Genomic DNA, 26,747 nt, shown 5'->3' on the forward strand with positions numbered 1-26,747 from the left:
GTCTACAATGATGCCGAAGCCCTTGCACATTCACACAAAGTTACTCTTTGGCAGCAAAGGATCCTTTTAAAAGAGAGAAAGTGAATATAATGGGGGAGAAAGGAACAGGGGATGAAGGAAAAGCTGCTTTTGTGCCATATGAATTATTTGTTCACTCAAGCAATGAACTCACTATTTCTAACTCTAACAATCTATCAGGGAACTGTAAAGAGTGAACTCAAAGACTAATTAAAGGTTTAAAAACTATCACAACTTAGCTAATTTTTTCCACCTAAAAACATTTTTAACTGAATAAATAGTGTTTTTACAGAATAATTTATATTTCTAATTCATAAGGTTTATAGATCAAATGAGAAGTGTCAATTTTGAAAACAAGCAAAAATCAGCTAATAACTTTCATCATAAGATATTAAGAATTAATAAACTTTTTTGTTATTCTTAATTTAGGAAGCTAATTACAAAAATTCTCATCTGTGAAACTTTTTATTATTACTTCTATTCGTGTCTGCTTAATAATTAAGTATCTGAAGCTGGTTCAAGGAACCGTTGCTTTTGCTGGTGCTAATGTCACTGAGACCTGTTTTATAGAAATCTCTGGAAGGTAATCTGGCTCTTGATAAGGATAGCCAAGCTAGAGTTGGATTTCCCTCACAACATTAACAATGTTTGGTTGCCTAAATTATTAATAGAGATTAAGTCTTTGACTAAAGGCACAGATCAAGTACTTGTTTCGTGAAAAGAAAAATAAGCAGGTTTATACCTGTCACCTTTCTCCATGTATTCAAGATGATGTAGAATTTTTGCTCTTTTCTCACCACAAAAGAAAATACTCTAGAAATATTAAAATATTTTGCCTTTTGTGTGAATGTCTGAATCTTTAACAATCTCCCTTTCTTTTTTAGGCTTGAATTAAGGCATTTTGTAACCTATAACCCACATAGAACATAACTTCTTTTGAAAAGTTACATACAAATCTCCTTATACATTCGTTCTCATCTAAAATTGTTTGAAAATCCCTAAATCTCAACAGAAGTGTCTATAATTTGACTGGACTGCATTCTTCTTCAGATAAAATACCCAAATAGTAAACCAAATGTCTCATCCATTTGGCCTAGCTCCCTCCCTCCCTGGTCCAGGTACATCTGATTCACCTTGTTTCTGTTTTCCTTTCAGACAAATCACCTGGTCAGATGTCAGCACTGATCCGTGTTTAAACTCGTTTTTGGTTTTTTTTCCCACAGAATGAGAATCAGAGCTGGGAGAGTACTTAAAATTCATTTAGGTTTATAATGTGGCTGAGATCTATAGGAACGATGTTATTAATCAGAAACCCACAATTAGTATGTGGCATAGCAGAGATCAGAAACCAAGTCTCCAGACACCATCTGGTACTCTTTGCTACAGTCTTCACCAACTTCCCAAATGGATCCTGGAATTCATAATGAAGAGTAACTAATAAAGCCTTGTGGAAAACACTTTAGCAATATCTACTGTGAAGCTTAGAGGGTTTGCCCAGTAATTCCACTCCTGGGACTATCTTAGGATAAATTGTCAGGTAAGTTTTATATACAAATATTCATGTCAGGTATTTGTAATAAGAACATTTAAAATAAACAAATAAATAAATATATATCTATATATATCCAATAATAAGAGGAGATGGTATATCCACTAAAAGAAATATAATGGAACAATTTGAAATGTTTATTAAAATTTTAGAGTACTATTATAAAAGGCACTTTCCCATGTTAAGTGGTGCTATGTGTTTGGGGAAGGGGATAACTTACAAAACTTATGAATGTATACAAAGCAAATGTTCTTAAGCAAAACCTTCCCAGGAGCCTGGGTGGCTCAGTCGGTTAAGCAGCTGCCTTCAGCCCAGGTCATGATCCTAGGGTTCTGGGGCTGAGCCCGGAGACCAGATCCCTGCTCAGCAGGGAGTGTCTGCTTGTCCCCGTCCCTCTGCCGCCTGCCCCGCTCATGTTCTGTCTCTCGCTTTCTCTCAAATAACCAAATAAAATCTTAGGAAAAAATCCTTAGCTCTTCATTGAGTGACATTCATTCAATTACATTAAAATGGACAGAAATAAGAGAGGAATCTTATTTATAAGGAGTATATTTATAAGGGAGAGAAAATGGTCTTTCTCTATGAAATACATTTGCCTTATTTTTTTAATTGGCAGTGCACAATTCATTTTCTTTCTCTAGAGCTTTAACAGGGAACAAAAACTTGCACTGATTATCACTTTGGACTAGAAATAAAATGAATTTCCGGGGCGCCTGGGTGGCTCAGTGGGTTAAGCCGCTGCCTTCGGCTCGGGTCATGATCTCAGGGTCCTGGGATCGAGTCCTGCATCGGGCTCTCTGCTCGGCAGGGAGCCTGCTTCCCTCTCTCTCTCTCTCTCTGCCTGCCTATCCATCTACTTGTGATTTCTCTCTGTAAAATAAATAAATAAAATCTTTAAAAAAAATGAATTTCCTAAACCCCAAATAAAACTTCAAGAGTCTCCTTATCTAAAGCTGAAGTGCATTTTACTTAGAAGAACTGGAATAAATATTTTCCAAGTGATTTGAGAAATGTTTTTAAAGTTAGTAAAGCAGTATTAGCTATTAAAGCACTAAATACCAAAGCTTCTAATTATCCTCAATAGAGGATTTTCAAAAATCTCATTCTAAAAGGTCTATAAATCTTGACTAATCTAACCCTGAGTTTAGGGGCTGAACTAGCAGAGGCACAGTCTGAGGAGAGAAAAATATTTTGTGTATCTATCACACACTAGGCAGTGCAAAAAAAAAGTGCAAAGGATATTCATATCTAAGACTCAAAGATCTGATAACACATTTATTTATTCTGTAATAAATAAATAAGTGGCAGAAATAAGACACAAATGGGACTTCTGTGAAAGTTGACAAGATTCATTTAGCTTATAAAAGCTTCTTTTTATAACCAGACAAAAAGACAGTGAAAAATGTCTATTTTTTTCCCTAAGGGGATTTTTTTCTTTTAGTTATTATTCATTAATTTCTTCAACAAGTGGTTTGTTCTCAACTTACTAAGACATACATTCAAATGACTTATCTACCTCAAAAAGAGAAAAGAAAACAAATACACAAAAGTTCCTTCATATATTTATTTTTTGTCAAAAGAAACAGCATTACTCTCAGACCTGTTTAAGATAAATTGTTAAGGGCAACTGGAAAAACATCTCAAAAATGCACCATTCCAGGGACACCTGGGTGGCTCAGTGGGCTAAAGCCTCTGCCTTTAGCTCGGTTCATGATCCCAGGGTCCTGGGATCAAGCCCCACATCAGGTTCTCTCCTTGGCAGGGAGCCTGCTTCCTCCTCTCTCTCTCTCTCTGCCTGCCTCTCTGCCTACTTGTAGTCTCTGTCAAATAAATAAATAAAATCTTTTTTAAAATGCATTATTCCATTCAAATTTTAAGTAATAAATTCCCATCATTCTATCTTTATTTTGCCTAAGGTTTCCATGTATCAACAAATCTTATACTCTCTTGTTATTAAGTCTAACTAGGATTCTGAAATCTAGTTCCTAAAAATAACCCTGAAGTAGATGAAACACCCAAGTTGGCAAGAAATTTCTGATAACTCCCATTTGTAGGAAGGTCAGAGTCTCTCTCACAAGTCACTGAACACTTTTTCTTCAGAAACAAAGTGGATGGGGTGCAGTGAACAAACTGTAAAGTAGTAGTTCTTCTGTCACAGGGTCTCTTATAAACCCCTTACACTTTGAACCAAATAAACCCAGTGAGAAAATTGTAGCTTTCAACTCAAACTATGTGATCTATACCAAATCACATTACTGAGAGGCTCAGTTCCTTCCTATAAAATGGCTAGACCTAATGAATTTAAGTCCCTCTCCAATTTAAAAATCTTTATTTAATTTCTCTCAGTCTTTTTCAAATTCTTTTCAAAAGTAATAAGACACTTAGAGCAAAAGAAAACATTTTCATCTTTCTCTGACAGTCTGTATTTCCCAGCATTTCAAAACCCTCCTTAAGACCTAGGGAAGTTGATTAGCCTGGTTACGATGACTCCTATGAATGAATGAGGTCTCTGCTAACAGCCTCCTTTTGGTCACTTTCCTCTTAGACTACTAGTTCCTACAGCCTTCTGCTTAGTCCAGATGAGTGCCAAAACGCATGACAGAGTTTATCTCCCATAAAAGGTGTTAAGATTTTGTTTTGTTTGCCTTTATACATTTTTGGGGAACCTCAAGTCTTCCAGAAAGTTGTTTTGTACATTAGTTTTGTAAGCTGGACAACTTAGAGCACACGAGGTTCATATCTACCATATTAGCTAAAGAATGTGATAAACTTAAGAGAAAAAAAAAATTTTAGGCTATCACTCTACTTTCCTATGACTTAAACAATTCTAAAGGTGAAATTAATGTTACTAATTACAGTAGCTTTAATGGAACTTATATTTTATAATATAAATCCCTAAAATTGTTTTCATTTATCATAATGTATGCTTTAAACTTTAGCTAAATGAATTTATAGATAAATAGAGTGACTTCAGAGCTCCGTAAATGAAAAGAGTGGTCAACAAAAATGACTAAATGGCTTAGTGAAATGTCTATGGACTTGTACAGTTAGCATGTTAGTGGTTAATCTGGGCTTAACCACCTTCACAACTCATTTCCTCCTCCCTCAAATTATTAAGATCAAAACAAGTTCTGGTAGAAAACATCTTCTCCTTGTCAAATCTTTAAATACTATGACTTTCTATGTTCTAAAATATCAAAACTACTGGACATCACCTCCATGTAATTTAATTACATTTCATTAATTTAAATTTCAACATTTCTTTATTAAACCTGTGAAAACGCCATAAGCTTTAATCACTAAACATTCATTCAGCAAAGTAACCCAAAAAAGGAATTAGCTAAGTTCTCAACCATTTCATGACTCCTGCTCAGTGTGTACAAAATAACTCTGAATAAGGTGAAATGTCCAATTTAGCAAGAAATTTCCTACAGCCCTCTCATCTACGAGGAGGTAAGGGTCTTTTCACCCAAGGCACTGAATAGAGCTTTTCTTCTGAAACAAAGTGCCTGAGGTGTAACACAGAAACTGTAAAGGTAACTAGTTCTTTTGTAATATGGTCTCCTACAACCTTCTTATATTCAAACAACTAAGGACTATTCACAGCTTCTAATCAATTATAACCAGTGAGATGTAGTAGTGTCTGCTACTAAAAGTCATGTGAGGCTGAGCATCTTCCTAATTTTCAAACAGATTATCAGAACCTAAATGAGAAAGTTTAAAAGAGTAAAATCCAAGAATTTTCAGTTTTTATTACTATAGTTAAAATATAAATTTAATACAAATATTTACTTAAGTATACTTACATTTCAGTATTTTATACTTCAGAGTTGACAAGTTGGCACTTACAAAATTTATACAGAAAAACATAAAAATAATATTTTAATATATAGTATGCACATGAACACATGAAAAACCTCGTATGGTATTAACTCCTATGAGATAATCTAATCTAGTTTACTGACAATGGAAAAGTGAGATACTTCCAAATATAGCACCTTGATTTAATTTGTCAGTTAGTGTGTCTATAATAGACCACTTGGATCAAATGAAAACAAGTACCAACCAGTAACCCACCTAGTCTGCTTTTATGAACCTATGGAAATCAACAAGGCCCAGTGAGGCTGCAGGGAAAAATATGAAGAAGACAGCAAGCCCACCTACACTCGTACTTTCTCCTCAGAAAGGACTGTCACCCCATCCCCCAACAAATCTCTGTAACAGAAAAAGATAAACATGGGAATTATGGCAAGTTGACCCCACGCTTTGTTCTCCTCCTCAAGGCATGTTCAACAAAAAGATCTAAACACACATTTAATTTGACAAGCATTTAAGTTTACAAAGTAGGTGAAAGTGAAATCATACCTAGGGCATTCATGGGTTCTGTGTCAAAGGTCATTTAGCAGTATTTCAATGACTATTTACTAAGATCTGAAGTGGGCAGAGCATAGAGAACCACAAAATCACAGAATATCTGCTCTAGAAGACACCCTGGAAATCATCTCTTCCAACCTTTTCATTATATAAACGTTTGATTAACTCTGAATTTCCTAAGAGCTGAATTTCCTCATAGCTATTCAGATATTTATTTGTGGGAAACACACACACACACACACACAAGAGGATAGGTGAGCATATAACTATGCAACTGCAAAATGAAAAATTCTGTAACTCAAAGTCTATGCTTTAAACTGATATAAATAATTCAATTTTAGGTTTAATATCCTCTTATAATAAATTACAGGATTTTCATATTTTTTGAAGGAAAATATTCAGGGCAGAAATTACAATGCTATTAAAACATATGAAAAAGAAATTTGAGTCTTTTAAAACAAACAAAATATGAGACTGAGTAATCTTTTTAAAGTGAACCTGAATTGATTGCTTAGGTTATTGAAACATGCTTAAAATGTTCAACTTAAAATGTTAACTATAATTTAGTGCTAAAATAAATTTTACTTTTTTCTCTGCCACAAGGATAATATAGAAAGAAAGCTCTCAAGGGCTTCTTGAAACAAAAGCATTCAAAAAGAGACTTGGGGGAAGAGGGTAAAGGATCAGCAAGGGAACTGGCAATGATTGACAAGACACTGGGCAGTTGCTGGAGATTCAGAAGAATAAGTGCATTTTATTTTCACCATCCTTGAGATGGGTACTCAACTACCAAACAAAAAAAGTAAGCCATGCTGCTAGGAACTCAAACAAAATTATGTTCTTTACCCCTGCTTTTTCCACAAAAAAGTGTAAGCAGTTTTTTTTGCAGGGAGAAATGTAACATTCAGAATTCAACCTTAAGTATGGCTGCAAGAACAAGGCAAAATTTTAAACATTCATATTTACGTTCTGAGTACTTTTTGAAGTTTTCCAACAAGATTATCCAAGTGATATTCACCCATTCCACTATCTTTTCTCATTATATATTTATATAATAACTCTTCATTTATAATATAATAACTCCATATAATAACTCTTCATTTGTTGAAGACTGTATCATAATCTTCCTCTATGTCAAAATTTCTATTACCTATATATATATATACCCATAGAATTTCCATAATAAACATCTACTCCATTCCATTCCTAGGACCATACCATTTGTTGTCATTCAGAATTCCACCTCAACAAATTATAATTTTTAACACGTTACTCTCTGACTAGACTTCCTCTTCCGTATCACTCATGCCTTCTCTTCTACTGTATCACATAGAGATTTTGTGTCCTAGAATCCCCCAGTTTTTTACCAGATCATTCTCCTTGGCTCATACTCTCTTCCATTAGCACTGTTACTAAATAGCATAAATTATTTAACCTCTCCTTACCCAGTTTCCACATCTGTATAATGGAAATAATAATGCATGTCATCTTCATTCATTATTCAACAGGTATTTGATCCCATTTTGCAGGTCAGGCACTGAGGATACAGAGAGACAATAAAATAAACTCCCTTCCTTCATGGAATTTATATTCTAGGACAGAGGTTTTACCAGGCTGGTTGTCAGGATCAAATGAGTTAATGTTTATAAAGAATAATGCACAGCACGTAATATGCAACATTTGTCATAGCTCATCATCTAAACTGCTCTTTAACTACAACATCTTAAATTTCCCAAGGCTCATAACTTGTCACTGTAACACTCTGGTAAAATCTCAATCCTAGACTAATGTTACATTCTAATCTCCCATCACTTACTACAGAGGGCATCTAAGTGAATTACAACTTTATCACTTTGTTCCATTAAAAATGCATAGTTTCTAGTCTCAACTGGATCCACAGGTTGGCTCACTAATTATTTCATTTGTTTCTGGTTAGGTTCTTCTCTCCTTTATGGGGCTTCTTTCTCTCTGCTGGTCTCTAAAACACTGATGCTCCCCAAGATCCTATCTACTGCCTTCTTTATTTTCTTCTCAGCCCATATACCCTCCATAAATGGCCCCACGGTTTCCAGCCCAGGGCCCCCAGTCACATCCCACAGCACTGGATTCAAAAGATCAGTTGCCTTGTTAGACCACCCACACAGGTTATCTTATTACCATCTCAAACTCAAAATATCTAAACCTGATTTTCTTAGCTTCTAAATTGACCCTTACTCATGTATTTGTTCTCTGTTTGGCAACATCCCCATCCAAGCAGTCGCCCCAGCTAGAAACTCTGGATTTAAATTTGTCTGCTTCTCCCTCATTGGCCATTTCCAAGTATCAAGTCCAAATGAATGTATGATTTACTAACAACAAAAGTAAACAGTCTGAAATCTGTTCCCTTTTCTCCATTTCTATTATCACAGCCCTAGCTTAAGCCCCCATCAGATCTTGTCAAGCCAACTGCTTCACAAATGCCTTCCCTGTCTCCAATTATTTCCCTTTAAAATTTGTCATTCAAAACAGCTACCAGAGTGTTCTATTTAAACCTAACTAAGAGCAAACCAGGTCCCTGCTTCAAAGTCTTCAATGACTTCCTCAAGCCTAGAAAGAAAGATAAGTTCAAGCTCATAAATACAGCATTAAAAACCCTTCAGTATTTGGTTCCATACCCTTCATCATTCTCTGTCCCTTATTTATACTCTTCCCACACATATATGCTTGTACCTCCAGAACAAATCATGCTATTTCTTACCAATGTGACTTTGCTTCTGTTCTCCACCAGTTGGTCCTCTAGTCCCATTCCCACATTTCCTTCACTTCTATTTTCTCTTTCTCTGATCCTTTAATATTCAGATCAGACATTAACTTTTCCAGTACTGCTTTTCTTTCTTTTTCTTTTTCTATTTATTTATTTATTTATTTGACAGGCAGAAATCACAAGTAGGCAGAGAGGCAGGCAGAGAGAGAGGGGGGAAGCAGGCTCCCCACTGAGCAGAGAGCCAGATGTGGGGCTCAAACCCAGGACCCTGGGATCATGACCTGAGCTGAAGGCAGAGGCTTTAACCCACTGAGCCACCCAGGTGCCCCTCCAGTACTGCTTTTCATTGGCCATTCTTTCCATTTCTCTATATTACAGTGGCTGCACTGTACTACAAATATCTGTTTTTGTGATTCTATCCATCATTTCCAAGTTCTGTAAGTGCAGAACCTCAGTTTTACCCACATTGTATCCCTAGCAATTAGCATAGTGAAACACAGTAGGCAATTATTAAATGTTTGTTACATCATATAACCTTACCTCTTACCAACAATAAATATCAAGTACCACACTGTAAAGTTACATAAAACTGAAAATGAAAAGTTAGGTGACTTATTTATCTTTTCTGAATGTTAAGTGCTATGTTATCAGTGGGTTTTCAAGATTAGCTGCAGCTCCATTCAACAGAAACTAGACTTTTCAATTGCTATAGTTTATCCTCCAAATGGTTTCAAGTATGCACTAAAAGAATAAGTTAATAATTTGTAGAGTGTATTCCTGGGGCACCTGGGTGGCTCAGTGGGTGAAAGCCTCTGCCTGTGGCTCAGGTCATGATCCCAGGGTCCTGGGTTTGAGCCCCGCATCTGGCTCTCTGCTCAGCGGGGAGCCTGCTTCCCCCCTCTCTCTGCCTGTCTCTCTGCCTACTTGTGACCTCTCTCTCTCTCTCTGTCAAATAAATAAAAAATATCTTTAGAAAAATGTATTCCTAAGTGTTTTGACATCTGAAAGGAAGATCTCTTGTGCCAAAAGCAGGATATACTTGGTAGGAGAAGGGAGTAACAACATGGAGACTTGAAGCCACGGATTAAACAATGTACCCATCCTAGAGAACCAAACTGACTCCATTTTTAAAGGTAAAAAATGAATACAAATTCCTATAGTTCTTACATTAAATTATGGAGTAACACAGCAAGTTTGAATTATAAAAGTTATAACCAAAAGATACTTCTCACTTTCTGAGAAACATTTTGTGGCAGTTATCATCCAAATTCTTAAAGGCTATTTCATGTAGTATCATATATAATATACTTTCCCTCACTATGTTAAGATGGATTAATCTAAAATAACTGAAAATACCGCATATTATATGATATTTGTCTTCCTAGTAGAGAAGCGGACAAAACAAATACAGACGCAGTTGGGACATTGTCATAATCACTCAGAATCCTATGTGAGCATCTCAAATTACCTAATGGTTGGAGCTATAAATTGCTGTACATTCATATGTGTTCTTAAAAAACAAATGACTTAATCTCAGGAAACAAACTGAGGGTTGCTAGAGGGGAGGGAGAAGGGAGGGATGAGGCAGTGGGTGATGGGCATTGGGGAAGTATGTGCTATGGTGAGTGCTGTGAATTATGTAAGACTGATGAATCACAGACCTGTACCCATGAAACAAACAATACACTATATGTTAATATAAATAAATAAATAAATGCCTTTATTCAACTGCAAGAGGTTTCTTTATTTAAATGTAAATTAATGCTTAAAGTATGCTATATATGTGCTTGATCTTACAAAATAAAAACAGGCCGCTAAAGTAAATTAAGTAGGAAATACTGTCTCTTTGAAGAATCTCTGAAAGTATATTTAGGCCACATATACAGTTTCAACTCTAAAGGAAAAATCAGTAACAGTCATGTGTATTGACTGGTAAAACCACGTGTTGCTGAAAGTTAAGTTATCTGAAGTGGCTGACAAAAAGCCATACACAAAAAAGGTGAACTTTTTAGAGACAACATAGTATCACAAGCATATAGCTATAGGATGAGTTCTCTCAAAAGCCTCTGAAGTAAAGGCTCCAATTCGGAATAGGGTTAGGGGTTGACCCATGAAAAGACTTTCATGTAGTTATAAAACCCTTGAACTTAACAAAGAAATTTCTGTAAGCTAACATCATATTCTCAGTGGTAAAGAACGGTTGCAAGAATTTGTCTGATTCTTTTCTCTTTACCCTTGGTGTGTCACTTTCGAATACTACTACTAGCTTTACAAATCACAACTGCCTAACTTTCTCTGTTCACAGTTTAACTCTAATTTACCATAAGAATTTTCCAAAAATACCATGTCAACATCCCTGAATATTGCTTTGTTAAATATATATATATATATACATATATATATATTAAATTTTCTGATTTTAAATTATGACTCTATGAACTTACCTTCAGAATAAAAAAGAGAGGCTGTTATCACCATTTATGCATATGGTCATATCTGCAATTAGACTAACAGCTCCTTTTACCTATATACTTTTCTCATCCCATGGATCTATGGATATAAATTTCATTTTAAAGCAGTATCTGAAAATACCAATTGTTGATATATATTCTTGGATAAAAGAAAGGGAATTGCATAATCTTTTCATCATTGTATGCAATATATGCTAACAAGCTTTAAAAATAGTACCTTATTTATTAAAGAATATTGAAAAAGATGGCATATTCTTCTTAGCAATATACTTCCTATGGTTTTTTACAGCTTAGAGGTTAAGTGCACGATATGGAGCCAGGATGCCTACATCTGAATATAGGCTCCACCTACTAGCTACGTGACCCAAGACAACAATCTCTCTGTGCCTCCATTTCCTCACCATTACAGTAAGGATAACAGTATCTTCCTCATAGGATTTTATTGCAGATGAAATGAGTTAGTATTTTTAAGCTGCTTAGAACAGTGTCTGACATATAAACATGATAAAGTCTCATAAATAAACAAAAGGGTAATATTCTGAAACAAAATGTTATACCTACAAATGTAGAAGAAAAAAAGACATAGAAGTTAGACAAATATAAGGGGTACTTGTCTGGTTCAGTTGGTAAAGCATGCAACTCTTGATCTCAAGGCTATGAGTTCAAGTCCCATGTTAGGTATAGAGCTTACTTTAAAAAACAAAAAAATTTTAAAAATACTTTAAGGGGCACCTGGCTGACTCAGTCTATAGGTTAAGCATCCAACTCTTGGGACTCTTGGTTTCATCTCAGGTCATGAGCTCGCAGTCTTGAGATTGAGCTCACGATCTTGAGATCAAGCTCCCATAGAGCTCCTCACTGAGAGTGGAGTCCACTTAACATTCTCTTTCTCCTCTCCCTCTGCCCCCATCCCTGCCAGCCCCATTCACATGCTCACTCTCTCTCTACAAAAAAAAAAAAAAAAAAAAAAAAAGAAAAGAAAAGAATGAAAGAAAAAGAAAAAGAAAAATATAAGGTAAGGCAATGTATTTCTCAACTGTCTTAAAATGTGGGCAATAAACAAGAAATGTAGGAGGGGAACCTGGGTGGCTCAGCCAGTTAATAAGCATCTGATTTCAGTTCAGGTCAGAATCTCAGCCTCCTGGGATCCAGCCCAGCTTCTGCTTGTCCCTCTGTCCCCCACTTTTACCCACTGTCCTCCCCAACCCCCATTCATGAACACACACACACACACACACTCAAATAAATAAATAAATAAAATCTTCTTAAAAAACTCAGGAAATACATGAGGCAGAAAACATGTTCGATTATAACGTCATGTCTTTAGTGCTTAGAAAAATGTAAAAGAACTAAAATTGAGATAAATGAATACATTTGCAGTGTCTCACAACCAGGGACAGAAATTATTATGCTCTATAAAATACAAAAATAGTACAAAATTTACTTTTAAAAAAAAAGCCAAAAAATTGACTATATATGAGAATTCACAGACTAAATGTAGATACATCGGAAATACACAGCATCTCCCTAAAATGATTCACTTTTCTTTTTCTAGTTACTATTTTCAATTAATTATTATCATTAAATATCATTCCTGTCAGTAATTATCAATACTAAGTACGAAACCACTTTTCTCATCTGTGAGACTATGGTGATCAGAAACTCAGATAAAATAACGGCAGAAGTATGACCATTACTGTTACCTGACTGCTGACTCAACCAAATACAGTAAGGGTAGATGGAAATCCCCAAGCTCTGTATAACCCAGGTGAACATGAACAAGATGGATGTTAGTGTGGCCATGAGACCTTAAAATAGCGAGCACCTTGCTTCCCTCCCCATATGCTTAATATATTAAGACTCTCAATATAATAAACACTCAAAATCTGTCTTACTGTCCTGAACTATTCTTGCATTGGTACAGTAAGACTATAAATCTATCTCTAATGAGAACAACAACAAAAAAGGATGATGCCTCCCACCAAAAAAAAAAAAAAAAATCAGCTTGATGTGATAGAATTGAAATTACATAGAACTTTATGACCATTAAGTTTGACTATTATAACACATAATACATAAGACAAGTTAAGCATATAAATAATGTATAATAAGTATAAAGGATACTAGAAGAATTAGGATAAGTTTTACAGTTTAGGTTAAAAACATTTCATATAAAACATCAGCACAAAAGCCCCTTAACATACAAATGAGGTCATATGTAAAATACTGAGAGAAATGGTGTATAAATAAGACACTATTTTTTACATAAAATTATTAACTTACAGGTTGAAACATGATAGTGTATTTCCTCAGCACTTGGACTAAAAAACGGCACTGCCTTCAATCTGTGTGTCTTGTTGCATATAGTGTAACTCCCCTCAAAATCTCAAATTTTTTTGTTCAATAATAAAAACATATATCAGGCCTATGGCTATTTTCCCTCACTCACCAAGAAACACTCAGGAAAATAAAGTTTTATTTTATTTGGAATCTGAAGTTTCACGGATGTCCAGTTATTTCAATGCAAACAACAAAATAGCCAGCTTACTCATTAGCCTCATATATCATAATCAGGTACTGGGATCATGCTAGTCAAAAGAATGGCAAGGACTGTCTAACTGTATTTTATTAAATATCCATTATAGAGAATGGATATCAAAATATATATAACAGGTTCATAAGATGGAGTTCTACACAGAACCATTAACAAGTATCAGAAATAACGCAAAATTTTATGAAGAAATAATAAACTCAAAGAATTTTACACATTTAGAGAACCATCTTATTCCATAGGGACTATAAGTACACAACACATCCACATAAGTGGTGATTTAACGATTTGGAAAGAAAAAACAAAATGAAAACATAATTCCCTCACAATAGTGCAGAGTTCAGAAATGCATAGCCAACTTGATGTATGAATTTGTTTTTTGTTTTGTTAATTTTTAATAAATTTAAGTTCAATTAATTAACATATTATATATTGTTTGTTTCAGGAGTACAGGACTATGATTCATCAGTTTTATCTAATACCCAGTGCTCATTACAACACATATACTCCCCAAAGTCAAAAATTTTAGCAACCAACTCTAACCAAGGCCACTTTTGTTTCTAGTAAAGGATGCTTTTTATTTATATTGATGATGATGGTAGTATGGTGGCAGCACCATTTTAGGGCAATTATTATGTGAACCTATTCGCATTATAGTATATATAAGCAAAAACTCAGGAAAACAAGACAAATCAGCTTTTACTTTTATTTTTTTTTACTTTTAGTAAAACATGTATATTATTGAATTTTTAATCATTTAGAATACATAAAGAAAATAAGATAATGAACTATACAGTTATATTCAAGTCATTCCCTGCTTTAAGATCTTTGGCAGTTCCTCAACACTTTCAAGACAGAATCCAATCATGGCAGTATAAAGCTGTTTTGTTGTTGTTGTTTTCATTTGCTTCCTATCGAATTCTCTAGCCTCATGTTTAGCCATTCCTCTACTCACCCTAGAGTTCAACCAAACCTATGACTTGTGGATCCCATAATATATGTATATGTGCACATGTATGTGTGTGTGCATGTGTCTCTCATATGCTTCTGTACATTCTGTTTCCCTACCTGGAGTAATACATTCCACATTTTTACTAAGATAACCTACACACATCCTTTAAGATTTGGCCATCCCCTCTACATTTGGGATAGAATCAGTTACCAAACTATATTCTAAAGTTTTGTTTTCCTTTCTTCCCCCTTTAGCATACTGTAAGCTCTTTAAAGAAAGAAGCTACATTTCTTATCTTCAGAGTCTCACTGCCTAGCACACATTAATCCATCATATTCATTCTACAGATGAACAGACCTAGGCCAAATAAATTATTTTACCAATTTCATAGGCCAATTAATGGCAGATTTAATATTAGACTAAGACTTTTATGTAAGACTTCTTTCCCCTAGTTCAATTCTCTTTCCATAAATACACCTACAGATACCAGATCAGAAGGAATTATGTCACTAACATCTAGAATGTTCAAGGCAGATACAGAGCTAAATGGAGTATAAAAAAGTAAGTGCTTTAAAAACAAAAATAAAACACAAGATAGTTATGATGGATTTTCAAGGAATAGGAATAGGTGATAAAAAGAAATAGAATCATCAGAAAAAATATTATCTTAAAAGTAAGAATTATGAGGGAGCATTTCAGTGACATATACATTTTACTCATAAATATGAGTAAGTAAATGAATGTATCTGTAATCAACTCATCATTTAAAGGAAATAAACATTTTTTTCTTTAACCATAACAAAATGAGGGGTAAAGTATTTAGCTAAAAACCTGTAAGATCAAGCATTTATGCCAAGGTAATTGGCATAGTAATAATTTATGCCAAGGTAAAAAGGGGGCTAAGGTGAGTGGCTTTATTTGGTTACATAAGTTACCTTTTATTGAATAAAAAAGGTAGAGGGAGATAATATTTTAACTTAAATGAAAAATCACCAACTTAAGAAGAATGAATGGGATCAGAGAAAGCATTTCTGAAGAAGAAATATCTGAGATAAATTCCTGTCCACCTTTCAAAATACAGCAGAAAATATGAAGTAGGGAAAAGGGGAAATACATTTCTGGTAGAAGGACCAAAAGTAATATTCAAATGCATGGAGGGAAAAACAGCCTGTGGATGTAAGTACCTATAGTTAAAAGGAGGAGGAGGGAAGTGGTCAGCAGACAGAAGAAATAGCAGGGAAATGATAATAAATCTGGATCTTGTATGTCATGGAAAGAATCCTGGTTTCATCCATTAAGTTAATAAGACCCAGGGAAGGCATCTGATTGGAAGAATTATTAAATCAGCTGTTTTGCACAAAGATAATTTTGGCAGCAGCCTGCATGGCAAAGAGTAGGGACAAACAATAGGCCAGTATAAGAGTTTGCATGAGAAATGAAGGTCCTAAAGCAACAGAAATAGAAATGGAAAGGAAAAGACTGACTTGAAAGACATTCAGAATATAGGACTGGCAGATTTGATGATGTCAGGTTATGAGAGGGAAGGTTAATCCTAGGTTTTAACTTAAATGTAATATATTGGCAGTGGCGCTAACAAGATCATGAATTAGAAGGAAAGTGAGACCTGGGAAATAAATTAGTTCAACTTTGGGCTTGTGGAATTTGACAGTCCTGAGGGATATATATGTGGAAAAGTTGCACAGACAAGTGTATACATATCTGGAACTCAATCTAGTTCTGGGCAAGAGATAAAAACTTTGAAAACATCAGCATATAGGTGGGAGCTAAAACTATAAGAATTGGGTCAGATTTCTAGGTAGGGTATATTGAGTGAGAAGAGCCATGGCAATGACACAGCCATGGGCAATGTCAAAGAGAAAGAGGCTCTAAGAAACAAGAATGGAAAAATGAAAATTTAAGAAAAGAGTAAAAATACAGAAGCTAAGGAAGCAAAATATTTCAGGAGATTTAACAACAACAAATGTAGAAAAGTCAAGTAAGATAAAGGTTGAGAAAGGTTGGCAGGATTGGAGGTCACTGGAGACCTTTACTCATACTGCAGCTTCAGCGGAACAGTAAGATGGAATCCTTATACAAGAAACTCAGAGATGGCTAAAGAAATGTTCATTTCAAAGGGATAAAATTATGTCCCTTAATGAATTCAAGATAAATGTCAGGTTTGAACAAATTCCCATATAAAGATAAAAGCTATGGAATGTAAAAAAAGAACTGGTATGATGCTAAACCCATTAAAACTGTGTAGGAAATAAGAGATCATGAAGATAACTTTACTTTGGACACTCTTTGGGCATCTTTTTCTTAAACTCTAGCTTCACTCAAATCTGGCTCTGTGAATTAAAAATGTGTCAAAAACATGAAGAATTCCGAAAACACTAAGCACAACACCACTGCTCTCAGTTTTTTTTTTAATATTTTAATTTTTTATTTTTTATAAACATATATTTTGAACCCCAGGGGTACAGGTCTGTGAATCACCAGGTTTACACACTTCACTGCTCTCAGTTTTTAAAAAATGTATAAAACCAGGAAAGTAGGATTTGTGTTTCTCTGCAATCTTGAGCTCTGGTTCTTAGTTGGGTCCTGAAAAATATTTTTTTTAAATACTCAACAGAAATTCTCACAGAGAATTTTGATTAGTTAAGACCAAGTTTTAGCCTCTTGCAAACTACTCAGGGCTACCTCAGGCATGCCTCTAGATAAAGTATCAAAACAGGGTAACAGACAAAAAATTAACCTGAAATGGATCACAGGCCTAAATGTTAAAGCTATACACTTCTAAAAATACAAGGGAAGAAAATCTTGGGATGGGCAAAGATTTCTTAAAACACAAAAAGCACAAAGTCTAAGAGAATAAAATTATAAATTGGACTTCTCCAAAATTTAAAACATTTGTGCTTTGAAGATACCATTAAAAAAATCAGAAGATAAGCCACAGAAAGGAAGAAAATACTTTAAATACCTATATCCAAAAAAGAATCTGGACCCAGAATAAAGAGTCTTATATCTTGATATTAAAAATATAAGCAACCTAATTAAAAATGAGAAAATGATTAGAACAGTCATTTCATAAAAGAAAATACACAAATAGCTAGTAAGTACATAAAAAATATACTCAAACAACATTACAGTGAAGTCCAGACTAAAACCAAAATACCATGATGTAACTATTAGAATAGCTAAAATTAAAAACATGGACAAATGTTTATAAGGATTGGAACAACTAGAACTTTCATACCTTGTAAAATGTAAAATGTTACAAGCACTTTAGAAACTAGTTCAGCAGTTTCTTACAAAGTAAAGCCTGAACTTATTATATGACCTGGCAATTTGAATCTTGGGTATTTACCCAAAAGAAATGTAAGCATATATCCACATAAAAGTTTGTATGTTAATATTCATAGCAGCTCTATTCTATACCCAAACCCAGAAACAACCCAAATATTTTGCCCATTATAGGTGAATGGAAAAACTAATTGTGATATATTCAAGCAACGGAATACCACTTAACAATATAAAAGGAATGAGCTACTGATACAAGCAATAACAGGGATTAATCTTAAAAACATCACATGAGTAAAAGAAGGCAGGCAAAAGAGTAAATACTGTATTATTCCATTTATAAGAAACTCTAGAAAGAGTAAATCTAATCTCTACTTATCAAAAACAGATCATTAGTTGCTTGGGTTAGACTAGAGGAGGACTGACTGAGATGAGGAGCAAGAGAACTTTCTGGGATGTTGGAAATGTTCTATAGCTTAACTGTGGTGGTGGTTACACATGCATGTAAGTATGTGAAAACTCATTAAAATGTATATGCATAATGATGAACATAAATTATACCTCAATAAAGTTCATTCACACACACACAAAATGGTATAATTTCAACTTTTGTCTTAGGATTGCCCCAATCTATGCCACAAGAACATATTATGTATTAAGAATACATACACCATCTTCTTAAAAATATTCCCAACTAAATGAATGAATCTGTATGAAAATCTGTGGACTGCACATTGCTTATGGTATTCAAATATAGAATATAAAGTTTAGCTTCCTTGGGGTTGGGTTCTTTATGTTATTCGAAAGAACAGCATGGGGGAAATTTTCCTTACTACATATAAAAGTAATACGGTAAGGTCTCCTTCAATATAATGCCCCTTAAAGACACCAAGGCAGCCTTCCTCAGGCTGAAAGAAGCCGTATCACAAATAGCATTAGGATATTGTTCTACTACTGACTTAACAAAGAGCCTTGTCCTTAAGGCCAGAACAACTAAGCAATATCTAGTCAAAGCTATAGAAACAAAGAATAAATTTTATAACCACATCCTTTTAGACTGAAGTTACATCAGAGTTAATATTGGACAAAAAGAATAAGAAATTGTCAACTGATGGAAGATATATTTAAAACAAACTTAATCTAATAATGTAAATAAAAATTTAAACAAACAGATATGAAGCACAGTGCTTTATACTCCTCATTTAACATTCCCAGCTCTGAGATTATCCTGCCCACTTTACACATGTGGAAATTCAAAGGGAGACTAAACAACTTGGTCAAGGTGACTCAGCTAATAAATGACAGGATAACCTACACTCTTCACCACTCTGTTTTTCTTAAGAAAGAAATAAGAATGAACGAGAGAGAGAGAGAGAAAGAAACTCTATATTAGAAAGATGAACTCCAGATGCATTAAAGTCTTAAATATGAAAGGTAAAATTATAGTACTATTAGAAGAAAACATAGGAAAATATCTTTGCAGTTTGTGGATCAGGAAGGACTTCTACCACCCACAAATAAAAAATTTTAAGTACATTAAAATTAAGGATTTGTGTACCACTTTCAAATTCAACACATGCTGACACACTGGGAAAATATTTGCCATATCTAAAACCACCAAGGGATTACGACCTCAGATAGAGGATTCTGGGAAACCAAGAAAAAATGGAAACCCAACCAAAAAGAAGGGCAAAGGGTATGAATAGGCCAGACATGAGAAGGCAAACTCAAACAGCTAGCAAGGATATGAAGACATAATCAACCACCCTGGTAAACAGAGAAACATATCACAGCACAAAACCATAGGATTCCACTTAACAACAGTTAAATTAGCAAGATGTAAGACATTCTACAATACCAAATGCTGACAAAACTGGGAAAAAGTAAAAATTCATATACAATGTTGGTAAGGGTAAAAATTGTAGCCATTTCAGAAATAATCTGGCATAATTTGGTGATATTAAATATGTGACTAACCTATTACACAGCAATACCACACCTGGATATGTATATCCAGAAAAACTCTTCCACAGCCATTAGCAACATGTATGAATATGTTTATCACATTATTTTACTCAAGAGTTGGAACCAACCTGAGCATCCATCATTAGGCGAACTGATAATTTGTGCTACATGCAAACCATGAAATATTAGACAGAACCAGAGAAGTAGATGGGCACAGAGCAACATGAACAAATATCAAACAATGCTTAGTGAAGAAAATAAAATACATAGCAAAATAGCAGCTATACAAATGTAAAACACACATTATTTTCAAGGACAGAGACATAACCAGGAACATATATAAAACATACTAGATTGGGTGCAAGTAAGGGTTGGGAAGGAGTTGAGATTGAGAATAAAGAGGAAAAACTATAAATCCAAATAATGAGAGAATGCCTTTAAAACAATATAAACCTAACTTTGTTGTCTGAAATGTTTTAAGTGATATAGTAATGTCAACTATTAAATTTGGTAAATTTATGCAAATGGTTAAGAAATTCCTTTTCCTGGGATGATTGAGCATTCTTTACAATACCTCTTGGTTTTAACCATGATATTGAAAATTGATGGCATTTAGTTCTTCCTTGTTGCCATCATAGATAAACATGTTCAAATGGCCTAATAAAAGGAATACTGAGCTATGAACCTAGTCCAAGCTAACTAGTAGAAGGAGCTTGGCAAAGTCATTCTACCTCCTTGAAGGTTTGCTTATCTGCAAAATCAAATTTGAATGATTCTTCAAATCTCTCCAGCTCTAAAATTATTATTTTCCTAATACTTACTTATGGAATTATTGGAATTATTCTCTCTCTCTCTCCCAACTGTTTACCCCTGCCCCCACAAAAACAACAACAACAAAACAAGATCAAAAGAGATTTAGAAAAGTGGTATAGCAATAAGTATGAATAGCAACTTAGCTTCTCAAGGTAGGAAGGAGAAAACACTAAAGAGATACAGTGATTTTCATTCACAGCCTTTACAAGTATGTATGGCAGAGTATTTCAGCCCAAGTTCAATCTACTTTCTGAAGGATTTACCACAAGTCACTATTACCTCTTCTAAAATGTAAGTTAAAGTCTCTAGTAGAATTTCTACTTGAAGGCCCTAAACTTCAACTGATCTGTATCAGTTTTCAGTTAAAAAAATATGGTCTCTAAAGATCCCTTCCATGCTAAACATGTAACATTCCAGGAGAAAAATGAATTTTTAAATTAACAGACCAGTCATACTCTGAGCATTTAACAAAAAGCCAAGCATTCAATTAGAAGTGAGGATTAAATGGGGATAAATGGGGATAATTTTCCTTAAGAATAAGGAAAATTAGAATATATCAGAGGTTGGTAACCATGAATGGTAACTGAGATATCTAAAAAATAATAGTATAAAAAGAAAATTGAAACGAGAATATTAAAGATATCTAAAAACCAAATTAAGATAGTTAGATACCTAAAAATTTGAAATTACATTTTAAAGGGGAAAACAGAAGACTTGCAATATTCTTAGAATACAACAATAAGTATGAGAAATTGACATCATTCCCTTATTTATCTCCCATTCACATTTAATTTTAAATATGGATGGGGAAGCGGGGGTGGGAATTAAGAGGTCACAAAACATCTGTTACTAATAATTCCAGCACAGATGTAGCTGTTCCTGCAAAAGAGATGATGAAGTTGTTCGCAGGCTGCCATACTATATTGTCTCCTACCAACAGCCATAGTTTATACTCAAACTCGATGTATTAAGTCTCAATAAATATATAAAATTGTCTACATGGACAGATATGTACAATCCCTATAAATATAGTAGGCATGGATTAAATAACAGGAAGGTGTTTGAAGAAATAAATGAGATAAAGATAAATTTTAAGAGAATGAAAAAATAATAACATTTTATAGCTATAATACAAGCGTAGACTTACATTTGGCTGTTTTGCTTTTTAAAAGTGAATCTTTCAATTTATCTATACCTAAATGATATACTTCAAAATATGTTTTAATGAAATTAATGAATTGAGTTCTAAATATTAAAATTTTTTTCTCTGAAAACAATCATAATAGACATTCTACTTATTAGAGAACACAGTTATACTTAAGTGTTATAGAATAGTGCCATCTTTTAAGCAACCCAGTTCCATGTTAACAAGCAGTATAACCCACCTCCCACTGTAAAGAGATACAGTGATTTTCATTCACAGCCTTTACAAGTATGTAAGGCAGAGTATTTCAGCCCAAGTTCAATCACCTCAAGGTTAAAAGTCCGGACATGATCTTATACACCACACTGAAAATTTGTATTAGTTAAAAATGATGTCTTAAGAAGGCTTCCTCTAGGAATACAATTCTGAAAACCCTATCCCATCCAAAGGAAAGTTTATTTCCTAAAGTAATGTATGTCTAATAGATTACATTTTAACTTGGGTTACTAAAAACTTGTTTTTTAGGTATATATATCCATTAATTTTCTTTCAACTGACATCCAGTTAAATATTTTACTAGTAATATGCACAAAATATAGGCTTCTAAAAAGTGTTTTCAAAAACTTTTTATTTCCTAATCAGGCACTTTTCTAGTTTAAGATTTTTAAGATTTTCTTTTAACAATGAACTTTTATTCTAGCTCCTGTCTCAATTAGAGAAGAACAGACATTTCCCCATAAATTAATGATCATGCTGCAAACATTAAGAAACCTTTTCCAATCCCAAATACTATTCCACAATTTCATCAAGGCCTCTAAACTTTAATTGCACTTTTACATATTAATGCATATCTTCTTCCAACATCCACAAGATTTTTCTTCTTCTCTACTACAATTCAATACAGGTAGTTGAGAATAGTTAATAGAATTCCACATGATGTTGCATCTGTGTTTACATATGGCTCTAATCACATGCTTAAAGGTAATTTATACAGGAGAAAGCAAAAAAAAAAAAAAGGAGGAAAAAAACAATAAAAACAATTATGGGATATAATTATGTTATTTTTAAAGTATCATTTCCAATTTGGTAGAACTTTCTCACTTCTCACCAAATGCTTCAAAGCAACTAAAATTGCAAACAGAGGGTACAAACTTTCAAAAATACTACAAACTAAAGAAAGAAAAAATAATGTAATATTCCATGTGCTTTTACAACAAGCTCATCTTAACAAATGATGGATGCTCTCAGTTTATAAGATACTTCAAGTTTGCTCCGTGTCACCATCATATACATTATGGCTTTGTGGTAAACTTCCCCATTTCATAAAAGTAGTGAGTGAATCACACCTACTACTACGGAGCTCTAAGAATTAAATGAACACCAAATTCAAGAAACATCTGTCAGGAAATGTAAAACTATATTTATACATACATACACACACACACACACTCTTGAAAAACCATGACATTCTAAAATAAGAAATCACACAGGCTTACCTGGTAATTCAGGTAATTCCTACTTAATTCAAGATAAACAGTATTACTATTGCATTATGATACTACTGTTGATGCATTTTTAGAAACACCATTAAAAATAATTAGGCAAAGAAATATTTCTAACATTTGACCTAAGGAACGTCTTCCAAAAGTTTACAGTTATATTAATTGTAGACACACACCAAAAATATTACTAAATACACCAAGTCTCATGCAATTTTTTATACATGAAAGTTATAATACCAATTTACACACTTTGAAAAGAATTCATGAATACAAATATACAATAATTATCAAACCACAGATAATTTTTTGCTGCATTTAAAACATCAAAGCTAACATATTTCTTAATTTACAATTGACAAATGTAAAATGTCTACACTACCTATTCTTAATTAAAAGGGAAAGGAAAAGATAAAATCTAAAAATCATTAACATCTGAGTGGCTGCTGGTTAACACCTTCTTTAGTTGTTGTTTGCCCATCCATGTATACAGTTTAAGTTATGGGAAGATAATTAGAAAGTATTAACAATTAATTGCAATTTTCTTAACCATATTTAACAGTTTACATCTTTAAATATCTAAAATACATGTTTTCAGGGAATCTTCTAATGAATAAAAACATTAAAAATACAGTAAATATGCAAGATAAATACAGGCCAATCATCACATATTCTTTTCCAAATCTAACAACATAAAAACAAACACAAAGAGTAGTAATATAAGTGGTCTAAAGCAAGACTAAATTGATAGCAATACCAATCTCAGTATTCAAAAAGCTCAAATATATAAATCGTTCAAGTTAAAACATTTCTACTTCTTTCCATCTTAGCAAACCAGAAAATGTTTATGCCTGATTTACCCAATGCTAGTTTTAAGCAACACGAAGACCCAGAATTACACCAAAGGTCCCTATTAATGTAGAGGTCCCAATCAACAGGAGATAGAGAGACTTACGGTGCTACTATACCAATAATCATTTTTTGTTAGCATCCTCTACTGGTGGTTTCCAAAGACAGCAAGTGGAAATGGTGCAAATGACAGAAAAATATGTACCTGCTATTTCATCTAAAGTGAATTAATCAGCATGTGGTCATTAGTAACTAGAACACATTTCTCTCCCCCTCCAAAATGCATACATACTGACATACGAAAACCACGCAGAAGTGGAAAATTAGAAGACATATTTTTAAAATACAACAAATAAAGCATGACATTACAAATGGTAAAAATCAATTCTACGTAATTCTAATGCCACTCCTTTATACACAACTAACATCATCACCGTGAAGTTACTACCTAATGTTTGATGCTTTGGCCAAGCCTTGCTCAGTTGGTTTACCCCTGTCAAGTTACATTACTTGATTCTCTCATTAATATCCTATTCTGCAGATATATTCCAGAAAGGAAATTAAAATGTTTCACTAGAGGCTTAGCAGTAAAATCTGCATATCTTATTTTTAAATGAACAAAAAATTATTTACATATAAATAACAACATAAACTATCTCTAATGCTATCATCCACTGTACACATCATTTATTCCCTCATTAAAAAGATTTAAGAGTTATCTTTCATGCAATTCTCTCCAATAACCAACTGCAACTTAAATATGACTGCGTTGCTAAGAAATATTAACCAGCACCGATTCTGAGGTTTCCCAACACAATGGCATATAACTTCATTTTTAATCTGTAAATTATAAGGCTTAATCAAATAGCATGGCTGTAATCATCGGCAATGCATGAAATGCATTTGAGAACAAAAAGAAATACAAGGACAGAGCCAAAAGTGATGAAAATGGAAGATACCTGTAGTAGTACGGTGCTATCTTAAACACCTTTTGTTTTCTGAGAGTAATGCATACTGCAGACAAGACATTTTGTGCTAAACAGCCCAAATCTGTTTTTCTAATATTAAACACAAAGGAAAAACACTGACAGCAAGCATGGTAAATAAATCCCTCCCTTGAGAATGAAAGCAGCAGACAGGAGGGGGCTGACATACATGCAGGAGAAAACTAAACACCATCTTTTTTCTACCTGCACAAGTTGCCATTTGCTGCAGCGATCGAGAACCTCTTTTTCCTGTTGATTTCAAGTACCTTTCAGGAAAGCTTTTTCCCCCTTAAGTCATCTGTTGATATGCCTTATGAGTGTAATAATCATATCACAGGATCTTTAGGAGAAAAATCCATTCTTTCCCGTTCAGGTAAACATGTTTACAGCAGCTGCACAGACGCTGGGTGGTTCAGACTCACATGTCACACACATGTCGTCAGCAACAAGAAAAGCCCCTTTCTCTGGCGATGAACATTTTAAATAAGGTAAAAAGCGAGCAGCCCTTTCCGAAGCAACTTACCTTTCATAAAGCCACATCAGCAACAGTGGCAACAGCTCAATATAGCACACTATTTGACGCTAAAACAGGAAATTAAAATTGCAATAGCCTATGCTCTGCTCCTTGCTGTAACAAGTCATCTCTCCACAATGACGATACCAAATATTAGTTATCAATCATAACAGACGTCTTTAAAACGCAAATGTTTATTTGTATTGCTAAAATCATCATGAAGGCAGTGATTTTAATGTCGGCTCAAATATATTAAAAATATTTTTACGACTGGAAGGAAACATCTTGAAACAGCTAAAAATCTTCGTATCTGCTTCTAGACAGGAAATCCCACACAAAATCTAAAATTGCCAGGAAAGGTTACAAAACCTCGCGTTTCGCATCCCAGAGGGGAGGGAGAAAGGGAGCCCAGGAGCTGGGGGTGGGGCGGGGGCAGCGCGAGAGAGTTTTTACTTAAACACGCATTTCCTCATTTTCTGGAAGAAACAGCGTTCCCATTATAGGTGCATTTATTTCCCTACAGTTAAAAACTCGTTTCAAAAATAACGTAGGAACCAAAATGAGCCCCTCGGTCCGAAATGTACGTGTAATTCCTTATATAGACTCGGCTGCAGCCAGCGGCAGGGCCGTTGCCGCCCATTATTATACAAACAGGTACCGGGCCGGCGCGGGCGGGGGACCTCGCCCCGCGCTACCGCCGCCCCCGGGCGGAGAAGTCTCGCCCCTCTCGCCACAGGAACTGTCCAGACAATAACAATCAGCAGACATTTCGCTGCTGAACAAGAGGGAGAGAAAGCACAGAATCGCCCCCAAGATAAGCAGAAATACAATCAACTTACAACGTCTCTCCAAACTGGAAAAGGCGACTGTGCAACAACAACCACATGTTCGGGTCTCGCTCTCTCTTGCTGTCTCTCTCTTTCTCTTATTTATTTATTTATTTATTTATTTATTTATTTTTAACTCTCATGCCAGGCAGAGGGGTGTGTATTGCCCCGGCACTTCAGCACAAATCAATA

The 26,747-nt window shown here is 34.3% G+C and overlaps 1 protein-coding gene across 22 annotated transcripts in view; it reads right to left on the bottom strand.

Moving 5' to 3' along the window:
- ZEB1 (zinc finger E-box binding homeobox 1) overlaps positions 1 to 26,747 on the bottom strand; it is a 195,943-nt gene that overhangs the window by 167,562 nt on the left and 1,634 nt on the right. Inside the window, exon 1 of one of the 22 annotated variants that reach the window (XM_082740761.1) lies at positions 26,568 to 26,586. The exons of the other annotated variants lie outside the window; for them this stretch is intronic. The gene's annotated coding sequence lies outside the window, so the exon portion shown is untranslated. Of the gene's footprint in view, positions 1 to 26,567; positions 26,587 to 26,747 lie in introns of those variants that run through there. 22 annotated transcript variants of the gene reach the window in all.

This window comes from Mustela nivalis, assembly GCF_964662115.1.
Source record: "Mustela nivalis genome assembly, chromosome: 7".
Taxonomy (NCBI): Eukaryota; Metazoa; Chordata; class Mammalia; order Carnivora; family Mustelidae; genus Mustela; species Mustela nivalis.